The 21,217-nt window shown below is 42.5% G+C and overlaps 1 long non-coding RNA gene across 2 annotated transcripts in view; it reads left to right on the top strand.

Annotated features, from left to right (window-relative positions):
* LOC137448586 (uncharacterized) overlaps window positions 1-20,811 on the top strand; it is a 504,441-nt gene extending 483,630 nt beyond the window's left edge. The window contains exons 7-9 of one of the 2 annotated variants that reach the window (XR_010989145.1): window positions 1,045-1,094; window positions 13,802-13,975; window positions 20,598-20,811. This is a non-coding gene — a long non-coding RNA (uncharacterized lncRNA). The remainder of the gene's footprint in view (window positions 1-1,044; window positions 1,095-13,801; window positions 13,976-20,597) is intronic. The other variant, XR_010989146.1, reaches the window with a different exon arrangement.
* Window positions 20,812-21,217: the final 406 nt, after the last annotated feature.

Raw genomic sequence — 21,217 nt, 5'->3', positions numbered from 1 at the left:
GCCTGTGGATCTGACTCAGCTTTGCACTGAAAGGTGAGCATTTTCCATTTGCTACCATGGAAATGAAGCTGCTTTCACCCTTACCCTGAAGAAGATGAGCTGCAGCAATGTACAAGGGGCTCTTTTTTATAGTTAGGGGCCAGGAGGGGAAACAGTGGTCACAAGCCGAGATTGGAAGTTGGCTTGTTAAGTAAATCTCAGGCTGTAGCTGGTTTTAATTTATTTTTTATGTGCAGGAGACTAGGCCTTGCAGGCCTGGCTAATATCAAAGCTTGGAGGTTTGTAGATTTTTAATCAAGGTCCACTTTGGGGGGGTTCTGCTTTCAGTGGTTGTGGACGTGTAGGGTTTTTGGTTGTGCTTTAGGTTTGTTGGTGTGTGTTTTTTTTCATGCTGCAGTGTCTGGATTTCTTTAGTTAAACTTTTCCATTCTTCACTCTTGAGCCAAGTGAGTAATTTCAAATTAACCAGCAGTTTTCAGAGAAAGATTTTTTTCTTGTTTTGTTTGGGATTCTATTTTTCTTTTTGAAGTGAACTTGCAGTCCAGTTTTGCTGAAAATCACAGATGGCATCTGCAATCCCACCCCGTGGCCTCTCACTAATTTGGCATTGTTAGCAATGTCTAAATAGTTTATTGTTCATCAAACCTGTATGAAAGGAATTTTACATATTTTGTTTGTTTGTTTTGTCCCTCTGCTGGCAGGAAAAGTAAATCCCAAAGTATTTCAGCAGGTGCTATTAATATGCAAATAAAGCAGAGTACACTAGGTCTAATAGACCTCCCAACTACGTGGGAGGTGTCGCTGTTGGAGCAAATTAGCTTTCCGTAATTTGCATGCTTTTTACAGCCTCCTGGGATTATATTTTAGATCAGAGACAATAAAAGCATATGCTGAGAGTTTAAAATGTAACTAATTTTAGACTTTGAAACTATTTTAACCTAACTTCTTTGCGTTAGACTGTTACTTGCTAAGAAACTTTTCACAGAGCTTGTCATTTTCATGGGCTTCCTCTTTGCTCATTACCTGCTTCACCTTTCTTTCCAGGTTGAACGTGAAGAAGGGAATCTTCCAGGCGGACGCACCTTGAAAACCAGGTATTCCTTACAAAAGCAAGTCCAGATTGTCCTAGCTTAGTTCTGACTCTGCATTCAGCTCCTCTTGGAGCGTTTTTTTTCTTTTTAATATAAAAGTCACTCCTCCCCTTTGGCATTTTCATGAGATGTAAATACATTCAAAAAGAATGCTGTGGTCCCTGCTGACCACTCACACGGTACGAAAACTGCTTGTAGCATCCAGAAACATTCTTTACTAACACACCGAAGCAAAGAGACACTGAGCTGATGTGGTGTAGATTCCCAGTGTGCTTGCCTAGCTTGCATCTAGATCTCCAGAGTCTGTTGGAAAAGTCCTTTTTAAACAAATATGGGTGAACAAAAAGTAAGGATCTCAGTGCTGTTTGTGGAGTCAAACATCACTGAACTGTACCGGCACATTATCAGTGGCACTTTCCAAATTGGTGTTGACAGGAAAAATCATATTGTTGACATCTGTGGCTTGTGATAACATGAATGATGGGACATCAACTGTTGTGCCTGAGAATTTGTGTCTTTCCTTCAGGTGCTGCAGTGATTGCTTCCTATCCTAACTACTCAAAGGGGCTGCCCAGGTAGTTACATACAGAGAAGCTACTTGAAATCTGTCCCTTAACCTCTATACCAGCTTTTTCTCCTGTCCCATTGGGTGTTTGTTGAGCTATTAGGAAACTGTTCTCCTGGCTTGCAGTGTAGGCTTTGCCTACCCCAGTTCATCCCCCTTCGAAAGACTTCAGCAAGAGGTTTGGTAGAGCAACAGCAGGTTTAGCTGTTACAAATGTGCTTCAGCAGCAGAATGTAGTGGTGTTGGCTGAGGAAGTCTGAAAGGTAGAGAGACAGTAATTTTTTTTTGTCTTCCTGCCAATTGTCCCACTGTCCAGAGGATGTGATGTCTGAGTTTCCTTTGGCATGGCTGCTCCATTGCTCATATATCTCCATGCAGTGTTTCCACGTCACTCAGTCCACAGGGTGGTGGCCATCTTTTATTTCAAGAGGGGTAGAGTTCAGGGGTAGGATCAGATGTGTGGAGGAGATGGCTGCCAGGTGGAGATGAAGTTAGCATTGTCAAATCTAGTTCTAGCCTGGGAAAGGTGAGTGCTAGCAACAGAGAGTAAGCCTGAAAGATTTCCTTTGAGACATAGGCAGGAAAAAACCCTTGTGGTACAACTTTGACCATATAGGGATGTGGGGTAAGGCTCTTCTGAATTTCTGCAGCCACAACTTTGCCATCAGTGTTTTTATAAATATATTTCAGACACACAATATGTGGAATACAGAATACAGAACTAACCAGGTTGGGAAGGACCTTGGAAAAGACCCTTGAGATCATCAAGTGCAACCTACTACATTACTTGATTTCCCAGTTAATAAAAAATAGACAGGACTTGATTGGTGCTTGACAATACTGTGAGCTGTGATCCTAAGGAACTCTGTTCAGATGTGACCAATGCACTGAACCCTCTGAAAGGGAAATCCCTTCCCAGCATGAGCCCATCTGAGTTAGTGAAATTACAGCCAATTATCAAAAAGACAGAGAATTAAACTATCGAGTTCATTCCCACTCCCAAAGGTGGCTGCACCACCAACCTGTCCATGACACAAATGATTTTCATTTTCCAAAACCAGAATCCAGAGATGGAATGAGTGCTCCATAAACAGTGCTCCCAGCACACCAGACTGTATTTGCTCCTGTGTGATCCTTGTGGTGTCCCATGAGCTGTCCCTGGTGCCCCATAGGTCCTTCTGCCAGAGCCTAGACTCTGCCATGCAAACCTGAAGAAGGTTAAGTTTTAAAATAACCATTTCTGAGGGTGTAAATCAAGGGGAAGGGGGGAAAATGTGCTGGAGAAGGCTTGTGATAGTCCCATTGAAAATGCTGTTTGGTTTTTTTTCTCTTGTCTCACCTTTAATGTTTTATAGCATTAATACCAGTGACCTCTCACTTCTGCTGGTTTTTGTTAACAAGTAGTGGCTTGCCTATTATAAGCCTATGTACTAGAGCTGAAAACAAAACAAAACCAAAAAAAAAAAAGGAGAAAAAAGGGCTGTGATTACTCAGGTGTTGATGAAAAAAAAAAGAAATGTTGTGCCAGATGGCTGTATTTGTGAAGCAGAGCATAGTCAGAAGGGAAGTGGAAGGAGACAAGGCAACTGTACATCAGAAGTGTGAAAACATGATCAAAATACCTTCAGCCTTGTTTCACCAACACTGCATTAGGAGGCAACTATGGTGAGATGCAAGCTAAGAAAAGCATAAAGGGATACTGTTTGGAAAACAAAAATAGCTTTCAGTAATGGACTGCTTAACTTCCTCCAGCAAAAGCTTAGAAGTTTATAAAAATCAAGAGACTTCGTAATGAAATGGAAGGACTGAACCAGTAAGCTGCAGAACACTGTATCTGGTGTTGCTGCAAAATGCCATGTGCAATAGAGTAAAATATTGATAGCAGGCTGTGTCACAGGCTTAGTTAGCATTATTGCAGGATATGCTGCTGCCAATCATCTGTAAGTAACCACTCTCTCCAGTGACACAGTCAGCTCCATGCCACGGCTGCAGACATCCAGGAGGAGTTTTCTAGTAATGTGCAAGAGATGTGTTGTGTTTTGTATCAGGCACATTCACATAGTTTGCTCACTGCTTTCCCCCTGCCCACACAAGTGATATCAAGGAGCCCGTGTACTGGTGGTGGTCTGGATTAGTGTCTGTTCTCAGAGTTAAAAGTGGTGGACTTGTAATAACAGCATGGGCTAGTTTGTGTCTCAGACTGTTTGGTCAACTCTCAATGCCAGTGCTGAGCATTTGCTGAGCTGTAAAATCTGAGAATTTGACAGGTCCATGGCTAGCGGCTTTTTAACGCTTTTGTATACTGAAACACATCCTGGCCATTTTCAGGTTTGTTTCCATGCTGCAGCTTTTGGCTGTCATATGGGGAAAACTTTGAATAATTTGCTTGATCTGAGATCAGAAATCCAAATTTTATGGGCTTTTACCCGTGTTTAAGCTGGCTGTGCTCAAACTGCTCTGTAGTTCCACAATCTCTTCTGCTCTGTGAGCTCTTACAGGAAAAGGAGAACACCGGCAGGGTCAGCCTGAAAGATCGCCCTCCTGTTCCCTCAGTTATATCTTGAGTTACAAACTTGGTGGCCCTTGGGCTTCATCACAAGCGTGAAATCTTTGTTCTTAGATTGCAGTTTGATTAGAATATCACAAGGAAAATCTGTGTTGCTTTTCACCAAAACCATTTCTGGACAGACAACTTTCTCACCCCCAGCCCCCAAAGTGACTTCAATTTTATCAGGTACCTTCTAGCAATGAACTTCATCCAAACATTCTGAAGTTAGGTTACATTAGTAACAATAGGTACAGCAAATATGGCAGGAACATGTATCTTCCTCTGTTTCTTGTTCTGTTACTACTAAAGCTTGAATGTAAAAGTTTCATTCTTCTGTTTTTATAGTCTGAATTTCTTTAATAATTTTAGATCAAAAGTTTAGGGTTGTTTTTTTGTTGGTGGTGGCGGTGGTGGTTTTGGTGCGTTTTTTGTTACACACTGCATTCTCTTACTTGGGGAAGATGGTCACAACTGAGAAAGAATTGCTTTATTAACAAACCAAAAGCTTGTGCTGTCAAAACTGAAATCATTCTGCCTTTTAATGTGCAAATTAAAGCTTCTGTCAAACCTTCAGCCACGGTGCATTTAATTTGTGGGAATATAAAAATATCTGGCTTAATATTAAAATATTCTACATGAGGAAGGCAATATTTTAAGCAAGGCGTTGCATTTGAGATTCTCAAATAATCAGATATGAAAGAATGTTTTTTTCTCTACTTTCACCAAAGTTCAGTGCAGTTCTGAAAAGTGTGTTTAAGTTACACAGGTGGTTTTTTATCTCATTTGATCAAAGGCTTCAGAAGGGAATCAAGCTAAACATGTGTCCAAAGCATGGGAGCTACATCCCTGGTATTTTTCCTTATAAAAGGGTCACAAGATTTTAAACTAATGATACTGAGAAATCTTTGAGCCTGGATTCAGTCAACCTGGGGCAAAATATAAGAAGTAACTACTGGTTTCATGGTGATAATTTGTGTTTTGCAAGGTCTCTGTAGAGGGGATGAAATTCTGATTATCTAAAGTTGGGCACCAGTTCTATATTTAGGCTTCTAAAATAAAGAGCTATCTGTTTACCCAGCAGCACCCAGGAGCTTGGCATTTCTGGAGACCTGGTACTGTGGGCCTTGGGTGAGCAGCATCTAGCAGCACGTGCTTTACTCCAAGCACATGAATGAGGCCATTGATGAACCCTGGAATCTTGAACAGGGCTTTTTGTTAGCTGCTTAAATGTACATAAATCCTGGTTTCAACTGCCAAATTTAGAAAGATTTTGGCAAGAGCATGGCCCTGAACCTGGCTATCTCTGTGGCCTGTGGTCAAGCTGCCAGGATGACAGCCACAACTGGCATTAGTACAGCAAGTTACTATGCGCTAAAAGTGAACCCCTTTCTGTGGAAAGCAGGTTGGGTTTGATCTTAAGACAGACCACACTCACCCTAGGCATGTGTCTGATGGTTTCTTTCCCCTTTTTAATGGAATAACAGCAAGTTATCCTTTACTGTTTGCCTGTTCCTCTTGGGAGAACAAGGGAAACCCTGGTCTCCTACTGCTGTATTGCAAACCTACAGAACCTCCTTTTTCAGTGTGGTCAATGTCTTTAGCTGTGTTTTGGCATGTTTCTTTCTATCATTCCTTGAGATTATTTCATATTTAATTCCCAGCTCTCCTTCCTTCCTTTCCTGGCAAGGTGAGTAAGCACACTCTTGGCATTAGCAATGATTCACCAGTATCTTACCTCCCATTTCACATTCTTTCCATTCTTGCCTTATTGGGACCATCCTCCTGGCCTCACTGACTTGAACGCGACTTCATCTGATTCAGTGCTGGATGAGTCTTGAGAGATTTGCCACATACATCCACACAAGCAGCCAGCACCATCCTGTAAAATCTCTGTCTTTAAACACTGCTTTTAAAATAGAGGCTCTAAACCTCTTTCTAGCCAATGGTAACCTTTGGCCACAAGAAATCCTTATAATGTCAAAACATGTGTTCTCATTTCTTTACAAAACCACAGTCTGCAATTTCTGACAGTCATTGGAAATCTTTTCACCCAACCATCATGTACATCTAGATCTCACCACCACCATCTTCACAAGACTTTTGTAAGACAGATATAATACCACTACTGAAATGATTGAACTTTGCCTTATACACCTGTGACCATCATGGGAGATGTTTTAACTTCCCCCCAAACTTCCCCTGCTTTGAGCACTGCTCATTTCTGACTTTATTGGGCACTGTAGTGTATTTGCACATCTCTGGAAATGAGTAGCATCATTTAAATATCTAACTTCAGTTGCCTGGTGACCAGGATTTCTCATTTAGTATCACAGATTAAAATGTTCAGATTTTATCTGAACATCTTTATTTAGCCCTGCTGAGTCTCTTTGGCCTGTACCTGGCAAATGAGGGTGTGACCAAACAGCCTTTCCTCTCAGTTTTCAGCTGCTTCTTCCTCTAAACTGCAGGTTGCACGCAAAACTGATTTACCCAATTCAATTCCCTCCAATCAGTTATATACTTTCAAAATAATTGACAAATTTCATAGCAATTACAAGAGAGGATCACTTAACATGAGAAGCTGCTTTCATTGCTGAGCTTCTTCTATGTATATATTTGCTTCTCTGTCTGAACATCCTAAATGTTCAGGAAAAAATTTAAACATGGCCCATGACTCCGTTTAATGCACAAGATTTCACACCTCTGGGCTCTGTATTTATAGCTCTGTCATGTTCCTTCCTTGTACTGACCTGAAGAAGAGGATTTTTTTTCCTTATCTGATGACGAGGTTTTCTGTCATGGTATGGTTATTGCAGCACAAAATATTGCCTAAAACTTGACCCTGAACAAATTTTGTACAAGGACAGCTACCCCATAATTCCACAGGAGATGAAACCCTTCTCATTCTAGCTGAAGGAGTATGCTTCTTTGGATATATAAAACTGGGTTGAGCTCAGTCATAATAACATGGATTTTTTTCAATGACTTGCAGTTCAGGAATTTAAAAAATACATGTATTAATCATGGTCTGGGCTGAAAATAAGATACTTTCAGCCTTTTCAAACGATGCTGTTCTAAAGCCTTGACAATAACCATGGCATTCAAAGGAAGGACTCATACCGGCTTCAGTGGGGATGGCATTAGGTGCCTGCCCAACAGAGGGTTTTCCCATTCTGTCCCATTGTGTGACACCATTCCACCCTTGCCGGCTGCAGCACTGCCCCACCTCCCAGGCAATAATGCAGAGCGCTTGGGACAGGCATTCAGCTTCAGCAGTGTGAGGGGAGAAGGGGAACAGCTCGGCACCGTCATAACTTTTAAATAGTATCGCTCCCTTTATTTAAGTAGCCAGGGAGTACAAAATGTAAGCAAACATTGACGGTGTTCTTTTCACCAGTGCTGAATGGCTCATGGCACAACCTGCACCTATCTAGCTGCCTTCCCAAAGGTTCAACTGCCTTACTCTTTTCCATCTAGTCTGAACTCTTACTGTCCTTAACATAATTGTATTTATGCTCCGCGGCTGTTGCCAACCAAAATTGGGAATAATTTGTAATGAATTAGCCCCATCACAAATTTCACCTCCATTCATGCTGCCCATGAACAGACTGTGAGTTTTATATTTTTCCATTAGGCAGAATTATTCCCAAAACTATTTGTGCGGGGTGGATAACATTTTCCTCTCTACATAACCAGTTTAGAGGTTGAACATAGTGCTCCTGCTGTAGACAAAGGTGTGTTGCACCCATACGCCTCTTAAGTGGCAGTATTCCTTTTCACTGGTTGCATGCATGTGACTCAAATGTTTCTGAATTTAAGAAAAATTACCTGTTAGTTGTCTGTAGTGTTTGTTCAGAATTTCTTTCTTCAACTATTTTTACATATTCTGGTTCCCTCCTCATTTTAAGCACTGTGCTTATCATATCTCCATCTACCAGAACAGCTGTTAGAATAGCTGGAGAAAGTGAATGCTGCCCCTCACCCTCTTAAACAAACACAGAGGTAATGTTTCATATGGAAACTGCAGGATTTTGTTTTTTAAATACAGAATTCTTAATTAAGGTCTTAATTATAAAATATTTGCTTATTCTGATGAATACTTAGTCAGACAATGCTCCTAAGTCCTTTAGGAGTAGTTACCTGAGGCCACCATGCTAAACAGGAACCTTCACTCTGATACCTGCATAAGAGCTGTAATAAAATAATGAACTTAAATAAATCCTGTCCAAATTCCTTTAAAGTTGAGTGCATGGGGTAGCTGTACCTAGCTGGCCAGAAGAGATGGCTGGCAAACCAACCCCAGTAAGTTATTTTTCAGTGAGACACAAAGGCAGAAGGGATCTGTTTTCTCATGCTCATGACGCCCAAGGTGACAGAGATTTGGCAGAGCGTGATCCCATAGAGTCACTGGCCAGGATGCAAGGAATGCCAAAGCACTGCATTTAAGCATGATGCAACACAAACCTAAAGCCTGGCCTGGTCCTAAAACTTCATCTAAAATTAATCCAGAGCCTAATGCCTTCTTTATAGTCTAGCTCTTTGTGACAAAGCATTTGTCAGAGTAAGCAACAAATATTTTGCCAAGGTAAAAGTCCAGTGTCCAGACCCTGAATCATTTGCTTGCATCCCAAAAAGACTTTTGAAGATACTAAAAGTCTCCAAAACACTCCCAGTGAGCTTCCAAGATGAACCAGCAGTACAGGACAGCATCCACAGAGAATAGCTGGATTTTAGAGCATGTGCACTGTACCTTTAGTGTAGTCCTCAAACTTTATCAGTGCTGGAATACAGTGCTTCAGGGGAAAGAAAAAAGGGGGGGGGGGGAAATAAAATCAGAACAAGCTCTAAAAGGCAAATCTTGCTTTGGCTCATTTACCCCATTAGCTTTGCATTAACTTTCTCACAACTGGATTTACATAAAATTTTTCATGCCAAGCACACGTGGCCTCCAAATCCTGAAGCTCTCCTGTTAGTTTATTCAACAGAAAGAAGAGATGCTGCAAAATAATGTCAAGGCTCCGTTCATAGCAGGACATCAAGAAGAAAAATCAATTTTAGTCCTGCCATGTCAGCAAAAGGTAACCGTTTCTTCACAGTCTTTTTAAAGTTCAGCTCACATGTTCCAACCTCAAACCCCTGAGGTGTAAATGCAAAATCTTTCCCACATCTAAGTGTCTGTGGTTGCTCCAGATCACAGTTTGGGGCTGCTCTGACCACTCAATTGTTAGTGTTGGGTTGGCTTTGTCCCAGGTGATGCCGCTCTGCCGTTGTGGCATGAAACTTCATGGTAAGGTGTGACCACATAAACCTCCTTTGCTATAAAATCAAACAGCAAGTACAAACCTCTGCCTCTGCCAGATCATGTCATTTACCTTCAGCTGAAGAACTGTCGTTCTTTGCCACTTCTTTCTGCACAAGTAATCAGCTCTGCATTTTAACAGAAAACGTCTGAAACACAGGATTTTCAGGTGAGAGGACGGGACTTAAGCAGGCAGGTGTCCAGGCAGCTGGCTGCAGAGAGTGCTGGAGCCTGGCACTTGAAATGGAGGGCAGTGAAGATAACACCTGCATTAGGTGTGAGCAGCTCGATTATCTGCTTAACCTAGTGGCTGAACTGAAGGAAGAAGTTGCTAGACTTAGGACTGTAAGGGAACGTGAAAGGGAGTTGGATTTGAGGAACCAGGCTCTGCAGGCTCCCCTAGCAGAGGGAGGTGACCCAAGATGCAGTGGGAAATGGACACAGTTCCCTACCAACAGAATTTTGGGTTGTTCCATCTTGGGGAACTTTCTATGGCACCAGGTCTGCTAGCAGCAGATGGAGCACATCCATCCCAGAGGGGGAGAAAAGTCCTAGAGAATGGCCTATCCCCGAGAGGGAAAAGAGGTTCTGGGCCGCCCAATTTAAGAAGGACATTGAGATACTTGAATGTGTCCAGAGAAGGGCCAACAAGGCTGTTGAGAGGTCTTGAGCACAAGCCCTATGAGGAGAGGCTGAGGGAGCTGGGGTTGCTTAGCCTGGAGAAGATGAGGCTCAGGGGCGACCTTAATTGTTGTCTACAACTACCTGAAGGGAGGTTGCAGCCAGATGGGGGTTGGTCTCATGTCCCAGGCAACCAGCACCAGAACAAGAGGACACAGTCTCAAGCTGCACCAGGGGAAGTTTAGGCTGGATGTCAGGATGAAGTTCTTCACAGAAAGAGTGATTTGCCATTGAAATGTACTGCCCAGGGAGGTGGTGGATTCACCATCACTAGAGGTGTTTAGGAAGAGACTAGGTGGGGTGCTTGGTGCCATGGTTTAGTTGATTAGACAATGTTGGGTGATAGGTTGGACTCAATGATCTCGAAGGTCTTTTCCAACCTGGTTAATTCTATTCTATTCTAAATGTGAAGTTCCTTAAAGTCAGTATGAAATCAGTAAATAAACACACACTAGAAGAGGTATCCAGTTACCTCCCTTTCATTTTTTTCCCCCCAGAATACAGTTCCCAGATGGATTTTCCCCAAGATGTTAATACTGTGCTGTTTTTATCACTGATTGAATCAAGGTAGCAAGTAGCTATTTACAGGTCTGACATGCCTGTTCTGCCAAGAAACAGCATGAGCTTTCAACTCAGAAAACAAGGTGAACTTTGTTGTTTAATCAGTCCACCTATTCATGGTCATGTTAATTTATGATGAGTTTATTTGTATTTTTCTTAGTCAAGACCTTGTTTAGTAAGGGTGGAAACAATATTCAACCCAAAGGTGGAGGGGGGAGGAAGTTTATTTTAAAGAACACTTTCCCTGCCAAGTCTTTCTTTTTTTCCTGGGAGTGCCTTGTGACGATGGCCAAGCAGCTCTCAGCTCACACTGGTCACTCTCTCACTGAGCTGTTAACTGGGAGCTCACAACCTACAGACTCCCAAAAACAGAATGTACCACTGAAAGAGTAGAGGTTTGGAGACATTGAGAGTGATTCTCAGAGTATAAAGTTGATCATATAGCTCATGTCTCAGTGTCCTTGCTTAAAACCCTAACTGAGAAAGAAATAATTATTTAACCTGCATTCTTCTCTGTGTCATCTGCCTTTATTTTCCAAAAGCATGACTAGGTATGCAATGGCAGGGCAGCTCAGGGCTGTGTTTTCTTACCAGCCAGCATGTTACCAGCCTTATGTTAATCTCTCCCCACAGAGAGAAAGAGAAAAAAAGAAGAAAAAAAATTCAGAGTGGTAGCTTATGCTTTTACAGATGGTTTGCTCTTTGAAGAGCCTCTCTTAGATGTATAGAGTAAGCAGTTTGTCTGTTCACAGAGCTGATGTTCTTGATTGTGAAACAAGAAGTTGAAGCATTTTAGAGACAAAGGAAGTCTTCCCATTTTGTGCTTCTCAGGGTATATTTGCAAGCAAGAAGCAGTCCTCAAATGTTCATCTTCAACTTGAGTTCCTGTTCCATCTTGTTTGTTACCTGAAGGACTCAGACCTAGTCCATCAGATCAGAGGCAGGAAAATGGGACCATGTCCCTATAAGATGCTGCAGAACCAGCACAGAAAGTGGGACGTAAATAGTGCGTGTTAATTCAGTCAAACTTTGCCTGAGAAAGCATTACTCAGAAAGGTGTGCACAGTGCTTAAAATGACAAATTTAATGCTCAGGATCCAAACATTTCTGTATTCTATTTAAAATGCTTAATTTATCTCCTTTCCACTTGATATTCTTTCCTTAAAATCAGTGAAAATTATGCTGTCAGGATGTGTGTGTATGTGTTTGTGTGCCTATGATCGTTTCTACTGCTAAAGCAGACAAGACAGCTATTGTTTACAAACCCAAGTTACTGTTTGGGAAAAGTAGTCATACTTAGGGGTATGAGAACTGCTCATGTGCCTTAAGGGAAAAAATTCCATAGGCTTTTGTTTGTTCTAGTACTGGGCACCACCAAAAAGAAACTGGCACCTGCATCTTGACACCCATCCCGCAGATATTTATAGACGTTGATAAATCCCTTCTCAGCCTTCTCCTCTCAAGACTAAACAGCCCCAGTTCTCTCAGTCTCTCTTCATAGGAGAGATATTGAAGTCCCACAGTTATCCTCATAGCTCTCTGTCTGACTCTTTCATAGAATCATAGAATCAATAAGGTTGGAAAAGACCTCAGAGATCATCAAGTCCAACTTATTACCTAATACCTCATGGCTAACTAAACCATGGCTTCAAGTGCCACCTCTGGGGACAGTGAATCCACCACTTCCCTGGGCAACACATTCCAATGGCAAATCACTCTTTCTGTGAAGAACTTTGTCCTCAATTCAGGCCTAAGCTTCCCTTGGCACAGCTTGAGACTGTGTCCTCTTGTTCTGTCACAGGTCGCCTGGGAAAAGAGACTAACCCCTTCCTGGCTGCAACCACCTTTCAGGTAGTTGTTGAGAGCAATAAGGTCTCCCTTGAGCTTCCTCTTCTCCAGGCTAAACAATCCCAGCTCACTCAGCCTCTCCTCATAGAGCTTGTGCTCAAGACCTCTCACCAGCCTCGTCGCCCTTCTCTGGACACGTTCAAGTGTCTCAATGTCCTTCTTAAGTTGAGAGGCCCAGAACCAGACACAGTACTCAAGGTGTGGCCCAACCAGTGCTGAGTACAAGGGCATAATGACTTCCTTGATCCTGCTGGCCACACTATTCCTGATGCAGGCCAGGATGCCATTGGCCTTCTTGGCCACCTGGGCACACTGCTGGCTCATGTTCAGACAGCTGTCAACCACTACTCCCAGGTCCCTCTCTACCTGGCTGCTCTCCAGCCACTCTGCCCCCAGCCTGTAGCGCTGCATGGGGTTGTTGTGGCCAAAGTGAAGCACCCAGCACTTGGACTTTTTAAATGCCATCATATTGGACTCTGCCCATCTGTCCAGCCTGTCAAGGTCCCACTGCAGAGATCTCCTACCCTGTAACAGATCAACACCTGCTCCAAACTTGGAGTCATCTGCAAACTTACTAATGGCGGACTCAATCCCCTTGTCCAGATCAACAAGCCCTCCCAATGAGCCCTGCCAACTCTAGTGCTAGAGCCATCTTGCCCTTTCTAGATAGATTCACTCCATCTAGGTCCAGCAGGTCAGGTGTGGTAAAATTTGTCCCTTGATCAAAGAACCCAAAATTCTGCTGCTGGCACCATCCCTTGATCCAATTGTTGGTGACATGAGTGCTCCTGTTTCTTTCAGTGTACACCCCTGCCACTGAGGGAACTGAGCAGAACACTCCTTGAACTCCTGCCCCATCACTCAATTGCCTGAGGGCCTTGAATTACTTTTTGATTGTCCCAGTGCCCTTCTTATCAATCTTGTTGCTGCCAGCTTGGATTATCAGCAGATCCCTGTCTTTCATGAATTAGGGAGCCCAAAACTGGAGACAGTATTCTAGGTGTGGTCTCACCAGGGCAGAGTAAAGGGGAAAGAGAACATCCCTAGACCTGCTAGAACACTCTGGAGAGGTGGTAGAAAGCTCATGCTGTCAAAGCAGATGCTCAGGACTGTCTGCTAATACAGGAATAAATGCACTCATATTAAAAAATGCCAAGGTACACCTGCACTGCTGAACTGATTTCTGTTTTCACACTCTTCCGATTTAGGAAGCATGACAGTATCAGCTATCCTCACATATCGATGCCTGAGAAAACCGTCTTGAAGGGCCAAATGAAGCAAACAAAATGTATTTGTGATTATATGACTGACCTTAGGCATACAGTATGTGAAGCTGCAGGAATCCTACAATGAATCTTTGATGATAAGTATGGTGATAACAGGTAAGACTTCGCTGAACTGCTGTGAAACAATTCAGGTAGTCAGCAAACAGGGCTAATTGCTAGTTTGGGGGATATTACAGGTAATTTACTGCCCACTGAGGACTTCTACCTAAAAATAAGCTGGGGTGGTTTTTTTTTTCTTCCTCTGGACAGGACTTGCATGTTAATATAGAATTCCTGATGCAATTATATGTGCAGGGGACATTCAGATGCACTTCCGTAAATGCCCTTCTGCTTCTCAATTACATTAACTGTCTTCACAGATCCCTTGACAGAAACCATATTCTTCACTCTTATTCATAATAGCAAATAAGCATTAAGGAATACTTTGCTGTTACCCAGGATGCCTTGATCAAAGGTCTGAGAGTACTACAATAAACACCAGAAAGGAAACTATAGGTGCTTTCCAACACAGACTAATAGGAAGGTGCCAAATGAGCAGATACTGATAATTCAGCCCTGAAACCAAATGTTTGTGTGCAAAACTTCACTTTTGAGAGGGATGAATAAATATCCAGAGTATTTTGGCTATAATTACTTCATTTAAGAAAGGGGGGTGGGGGGGAATTGCTGAATTCAGTTTGCTAAAGTCAAGACATTAATATTTTTGGCATGTAATGATGTAAACCAAATGTTTAAATGAAATGTCATCCCCTGGGTTCACATTTGCCCATTGAACTACAGCACAAACCCTCCACAGACCTTCATACAATACACATTTTTCAGTTCATTGAAGAAGGCCCCTGCTGCTTCTCAAGGAAAACTAACTTGCAGAAGCAAAATAAATACTGGCGTCACAGTGTAGCAGCGGAGCCTCGCATGCACAGATGTGTAGCGTTGTCGGCTTTTAAATCAGATAAGGAGCATTCAGACATAATCACTCCAGTGTCTGGGACACGTCGCATGCTGCAGGGCTGCCCAAGTATGGCCTGACAGACACTTGCAGTGTGTGTTCAGGCTAAATGGCAACAAGCTGTCAGTATTTCATAACAGTCCTGTTATGTCTAGATAGGCAAATGTTTGTGTAACTTAGCTCTACTTTGAAATAGCTGAAGAAATCGTGACACAAATGGAACTTTGTGATGAATTGTCAGTGATGTTGTACCTGCTGGATGATAATATTGGCTGAGGGGGCGTCCTTGGGGTGCTCTGGCTGTGCTGGGCTGCAAACAGCCACAAAGCCCCTGTCCTTTCATCTGCCCCTCTGATGAACAGGGCTGCTCCAGTGAAAATATGTATCTGTAGGTATCTATGTGGCCTCTATTCATTGTGGACCCCAGGCCTAGCTGAGGTGTGGTGTGCAAAGGACTCCTTTTAGACAAGATAGCTCTACAAAAGCAGAGAGAACACATTTAGCCCCACAGAAATGTGGCTCACTGGTTCTGTGGTAGGCCTATTAAGACATACAAAATATCCCAGCAAGGGAAAATTTAACTTACATCCAACACCTGATTTTAAGTAAAGAAATATTGATGGGGTGGAGAGAATAAGTATTATTTTAGCTCTAATTTATGGCTGAGCAGCTTCATTTTAGTTACTTCACGAGAATATTTTAAACCAAGCCTGCATAATATTAAAATAAGTTAAAATGTATGTAAAATTTATGAGAGCATGTCAGGTGCAATGCTTGATAAAGTAAGTTTAATGCTTCAGAATTTTTTTCTTCAGGCAGAGAAAGCTGAATCCTGCAATTCTAGGTTACAGTATAATTTTAGAAACTCTTTTCCATTATACCATTCTTTTATTAATGAGATCCAACCCCATTTAACAAAAAATAAGTAAATTCCTAAAGAGTTTGTGGAAAGTCCTCAGCAGGTTGGAAGACAGGAGCGTGTGATAAAAGAGGAGATTTTCCTGTTGTTTGTATGATGTATCCAGTTTTACAAAAACACAGAGGAAATCAACTCACAACCAGCTTTATAAGTGCCATTCCTCAGTGTGGTTTTTCTTCTGGAAATGCTGCCTCACCCTGTGAACAAACAAAAGCTTTGGCAATTGACAAGGGCTGTACATCACTTTGAAAACTTCTCATTTACTGGGGGTGTGTTGTGTTGTTTCATTGTGCGACACTCCCAGTTATCGTGACAGAGCTAAATGACAAAGTACTGTCACCCTACTGAAAACTGCAAGCAGCTTCTTTCCATTTTTCTGCCTGGTCATGGAGTGTTGCCGAACTGGCACAAAGGAGTGGCAGGAGCAGAAACAAGGGGAATGTCTGCACACTGCCTTAGTGTATTAAAAATTCAGCTCCTCGTCAATATTAAATCTGAATTTACTTCCATCAAACAGAAACTTAGCATATCTCATTCTTCCATTATAAAATATTGACATCAGAAATAGTGAATCCTGAAATGAAGATTATGGATGAAAACTATGAGCTTGGTAATTATATTTTTTTCCCTTTGTTATTATTCCTTTCCTCCGAGGATTGTGCAGGCTGTTGCAAACAGTAATGAAGTTAGCATGCAATGCCAATGTAAAGTATGCCGCAAAGTTATTCCTTCCCTCATTACAGATGAGGGAAGTGAGACGGTGGGAGGAGGGTGATTTCCCCAGCCAAACTCACTCACAAGTGGGACAGCCCTCCATCTCACGTTTTAATCAACATCCCTCGTGATGAGACCCTTGCTGCCATTTTGTTTCTCTCATCTGTTTGTCCCTGGTTTTTTAGGTCCTTGCAGGGGCTCAGAGCTATTCATATCAATGGCAATTTATTAAAAACTAAAGAGCCAGTTCACAAATTCTTTCACTCCTGACAAATCCACTGTCCTGTCTTGTAACATTCTGGAATAACCACAGCACTAAACCCCACAGTTACAGGTGTGGAAACACCAAATCGTTCATTTCAATCACATTGCTGTTTGCTCCTCCAGCCCCTGCTTGAGAGGCACCACACCAAAAACTGGAACAGATCAATGGACTGGGCAATCTGTACTAGAATAACTCTTTGGGTTCCTACGTGTGGAAATGGCAGAGGGTGGCTTCCCAGCAGTAAAGCCATCTCATCACTACCTGAAATTCAGATGTGGTAATTAGAGAGGTATCTTGTGGCGGGATGACATCATCTGCAAGTGCTCACTGGCTGTTACCTTTGCATAGTCTTGAACCATGTCTGGTCACCTATGGATCTTTTCAAGGAGTGTAATACATACAGTGTGACACCTGATACCATATCTGTCTCCTATGCTTCTTATAAAAATCAATCTCAATCAATAAATTGTCCACCCTCCTCACACTGTGTTTGCAGAGGTTCAAAGGCAGGACCAACTACTCTTAAGGTTGAATTATCAGGTGTCAGATGAGAATATGGAAATTGCAGCATTGTATTTAGGAACAGATTTATTTAGAGGGCCTGAAGAATTTGTGTTGCTCTCAACAGATCTATAAACAGCACATTTTATAGTACAGTCTGGTAGAAACTGATACCTTGCAAAATGATAGCGGTTGTGCTGACTTGTTTGTTTGTTTTCTTTCTTCACTCATATTTTTGCACTATTTGAACCAAAAGCTGCCTGATGAAGTAGGCAGCTTTTAGTCCCAAACCTTCTTGCCAAACATGTTGCCTTTTTGTTACTTAATTTTCTGGGTGCGGATGTAAATGCTATGCTTCTAATTTTTTTGTGTATAATATATATGTGTCTTTATCATGCATCCAGTCTCCTGAGTTTGGGTCCAAAAATGAGACCCAGGCCACTCTCACAGGTCTAAGGATTAATGTGGGAACGTTTTTGTCCCTGCCAAACCCACAGTACACAAATACCAAGACTCATTATAATCACACAAGGTGTTTCCAAGTTTAGCACTTCTCATCCCAAAATACCAAAACCCCTCTCTTTGCACTCCCAACAAATCAATATGCATTATTATTACATGCCCAGATACTACTGTGATAGATACCAGGTTCCTGCTCATGCCAAAATTTCTGTGAGCTGTTCCCTTGAGTATTTATGCTTGTGTACTCTATTTAACAACAGTCCATTCAAAATGCTCACAGCTTCTAGGAATGAAATGCACATAATTTAGGAATAGCTGCCTGGCTATTCAGGCATCACGCTGTGTCAAGGGAAAATTAAATCTCTGACTCCCCCCCTTTAAAACAAACCTGTAGTTTGCATCATATTTGGGGGAGTTGCATGGAAGTTTCATAAAGGGAAAACAAGCATGGTTCTTTTTCCTGTTTAGTGGCAGTGCCGCCCCATTAATGTTCCAAAATGATACAGTACTTTAAAAAAATGGTCTGAGCATGCATGCATTATATCACATTAAGAAATCAGGATTTTCTAGGCACTGCACAGCATTAATTACACTGAGCATGCTGCAAATTTAAATTAAATGATATGCCATGTCCTGTTGTAAATATCAAAATGGATTGCAAGATACAGCCCCATATTTGCTTCTGATTGGCATTTGTGTACTGAACAGGATCAGAAAATCTCGATGATATTTCATTTTTTGTTGCTGTTTTAGGAGCACCTGATGTGAATGTACGTTCTGTTTTCAGCAGTAACCAACAGTACAGTCACAGGTCAGAATGCTGTGGTGAAAAATCACCCCTTCCTCAAGAAAAAGAATAATACTAAAAGAGCATTAAAAGCCCTCTGCCTCCATTTTCCCCTCCAAACAAAACAGAACAAAAATATGTCTCCCTACTCCCTAGGTAATTACTGTCTAGGGAATGGAGGGGGACCAAGAGGAAAATGGGGGATATATGGGACGGAAGCAGGTGGGGTCAGAGTGGCTGGAGAGCTCCCAAACAGAGAGGGACCTGGGTGTGCTGATCGACAGCCACCTGAATATGAGCCAGCAGTGTGCCCAGGTGGCCAGGAGGGCCAATGGCATCCTGGCCTGCATTAGGAATAGTGTGGCCAGCAGGAGCAGGGAGGTCATAGTGCCCCTGTACTCTGCTCTGGTTAGGCTGCACCTTGAGTACTGTGTCCAGTTCTGGGCCCCTCAGTTTAAGAAGGACATTGAGACACTTGAGCGTGTCCAGAGAAGGGCAACAAGGCTGGTGAGAGGCCTTGAACACAAGCCCTATGAGGAGAGGCTGAGGGAGCTGGGATTGTTTAGCCTGGAGAAGAGGAGGCTCAGGGGTGACCTCATTGCCCTCTACAACTACCTGAAGGGTGGTTGTAGCCAGGAGGGGGTTGGCCTCTTCTCCCAGGCAACCAGCACCAGAACAAGGGGACACGGTCTCAAGCTGCGCCAGGGGAGGTTCAGACTCGAGGTGAGGAGGAAGTTCTTCACCGAGCGAGTCATTCGGCATTGGAACCGGTTGCCCAGGGAGGTGGTTGAGTCATCGACCCTGGAGGCGTTCAAGGGGAGATTGGACATGGCACTTGGTGCCATGGTCTAGTCATGGGGTCTGTGTTGATAGATTGGACTCGATGATCCTCGAGGTCCTTTCCAACTTAAGTGATACTGTGATACTGTGATACTGTGAAGTGTCAAGGTAGCAGACTTGATTTTGTCATGTGGGTCGAGTCCCCAGGATCCCGTGTAAGCAAATCAGTGCTGTGTGGGCTGCAACTCACTTGCAGGTCAAAGAACTTATGTTACAGCTTGAGTTTAAGGCAAGGAAGGGAATGAGGGGTGAGCTGGCTTGGGACTGTCTCTGTTATGAGTGAAGTTTGATCTGATGATTCAGTGAGAACAAGACAATGGCTGGAAATATTCTAAGCAATACAAAGCAGGTCTGTTAGTATTTGTAGTCTTTTTCACAGGTGTTTTACACTCCATTGTGATGGAGCCTTAAACAGCTGGGTGAGGTGTATCGCAGCCTGTAATTCCAAACAAGTATTTTCAAACTCTGCGTGTAAGATGAGGGATGGCATTTAGTTGTTTGTATGAAGGGGTGTGGTAGTTTTAGGCTGTGCCTCTGAAATTTTGTTACAGATTTCAGGCAGAAAAGTAGAAAAATGTAAATATATCACTATTGGGTGTGAAAAAGAAAATAAAGGTAGTTCTAAAGAGTTCCATCGAAGAGATAGCTACCATAAAACTAGTTGTGCCAAAACATTCTGGGGGCTTCTCTTCTCGCTTCATTGCTCTGGAGAAGATACTAACCCTGCTTCTACTTGACGTTGGCTGCATTGTTTTGGTTAGTCTAACAGCTACTTTTTCTCTACTGCTGTCTCCCTTTTGGACAGGGGTATGTGTGTGTGTGCAGAGAAGGCTTCCCTGGTCTTCTTGACCAGGAGGGTTCTCATGTTGTTCGCTAATTGTAACTATCTGTAAATATTGTAAATGCTGTATATTTTGTACATAATCATTGCATTCCATTGCAGATTGTAGCTTTGCCTGTAAATACAGCTTCCATTTGCTTGAAGCTGAGCTGGTCTGGCAAAGTTAATGTTGGGGAGAAAATTTCAACCCACCACAAGAAGGCACTTTAAAAAATAATCTGTGTTTTCAGGACTTATTTAAGGTGTTTGTGAAATGATTAACGCTGAGTTGAGGACAAGTGAATGTCAGTCTGAATTGGTAAAAAAGCATGAGGCATAAAAGGTGGGCAGATCCATGCAGATCCATGCAGATCCATGCAGAGACACCATCATGCTTTCAAACCCAGGATTTCCATATTCTTTCTAAATTATCTTATCTTTTCTGTGTATTTTGCTTTTAGGACTTAACTCCAGTTCCCCTGGACCATTAGACAGCAGTCTGCTGTGTATGAGAAACACAACAATGGAACAAACGAACAAAAAGCACCCCAGAAACAGGTGAGGATGACCTGATCTACCCCAGAACAATGAATGGACATTAAAGCCAAGCTCAGGATACCTCAAATTTCTAAAACTTCTTTTCCAAATCTTCAGAAGAAGAAATTCCCCTAGAGTCTTCCTCAGCTGGTCTGAAACACACTTGTCTGGGACAGATTGTGAGTAGCGTTGCATGAGCTTGTCTAGTAACGAAAGGCTGTCCCTGGGTCTGCTGAGGATCAGGTGAAATACTTGTCCCCCCATTTTCACAAGATTTCACTGGATCTCTTCAGTGTCTTCTTCAACATTAAGGAAGTGGCTGGTGACAACAATAAAACTTGAGGTAAGACTATAAGCTGGTTGTTCATTCTTACATCTGATAGCAGTGCCTCGCTGCCTCCACAGTGGTGTGTTTGGCTTTTAAAGACATGCTTTTCCCTGAGTGCTGCAAGGATACACTGAGGGGTGTCCAGAATGAATGAGGTAATGGTCAGCCAGTTGAGATGGATACCATGAGTCAACCCATTTCCATATGCCTGACAGA

Source organism: Melanerpes formicivorus, unplaced genomic scaffold (genome assembly GCF_026170545.1).
Source record: "Melanerpes formicivorus ecotype bairdi unplaced genomic scaffold, bMelFor1.0.p_v2 SCAF_25, whole genome shotgun sequence".
NCBI lineage: Eukaryota > Metazoa > Chordata > Aves > Piciformes > Picidae > Melanerpes > Melanerpes formicivorus.
The sequence above is the reverse complement of the archived record's forward strand: the minus strand, read 5'-3'. Positions and strand labels throughout refer to the sequence as shown.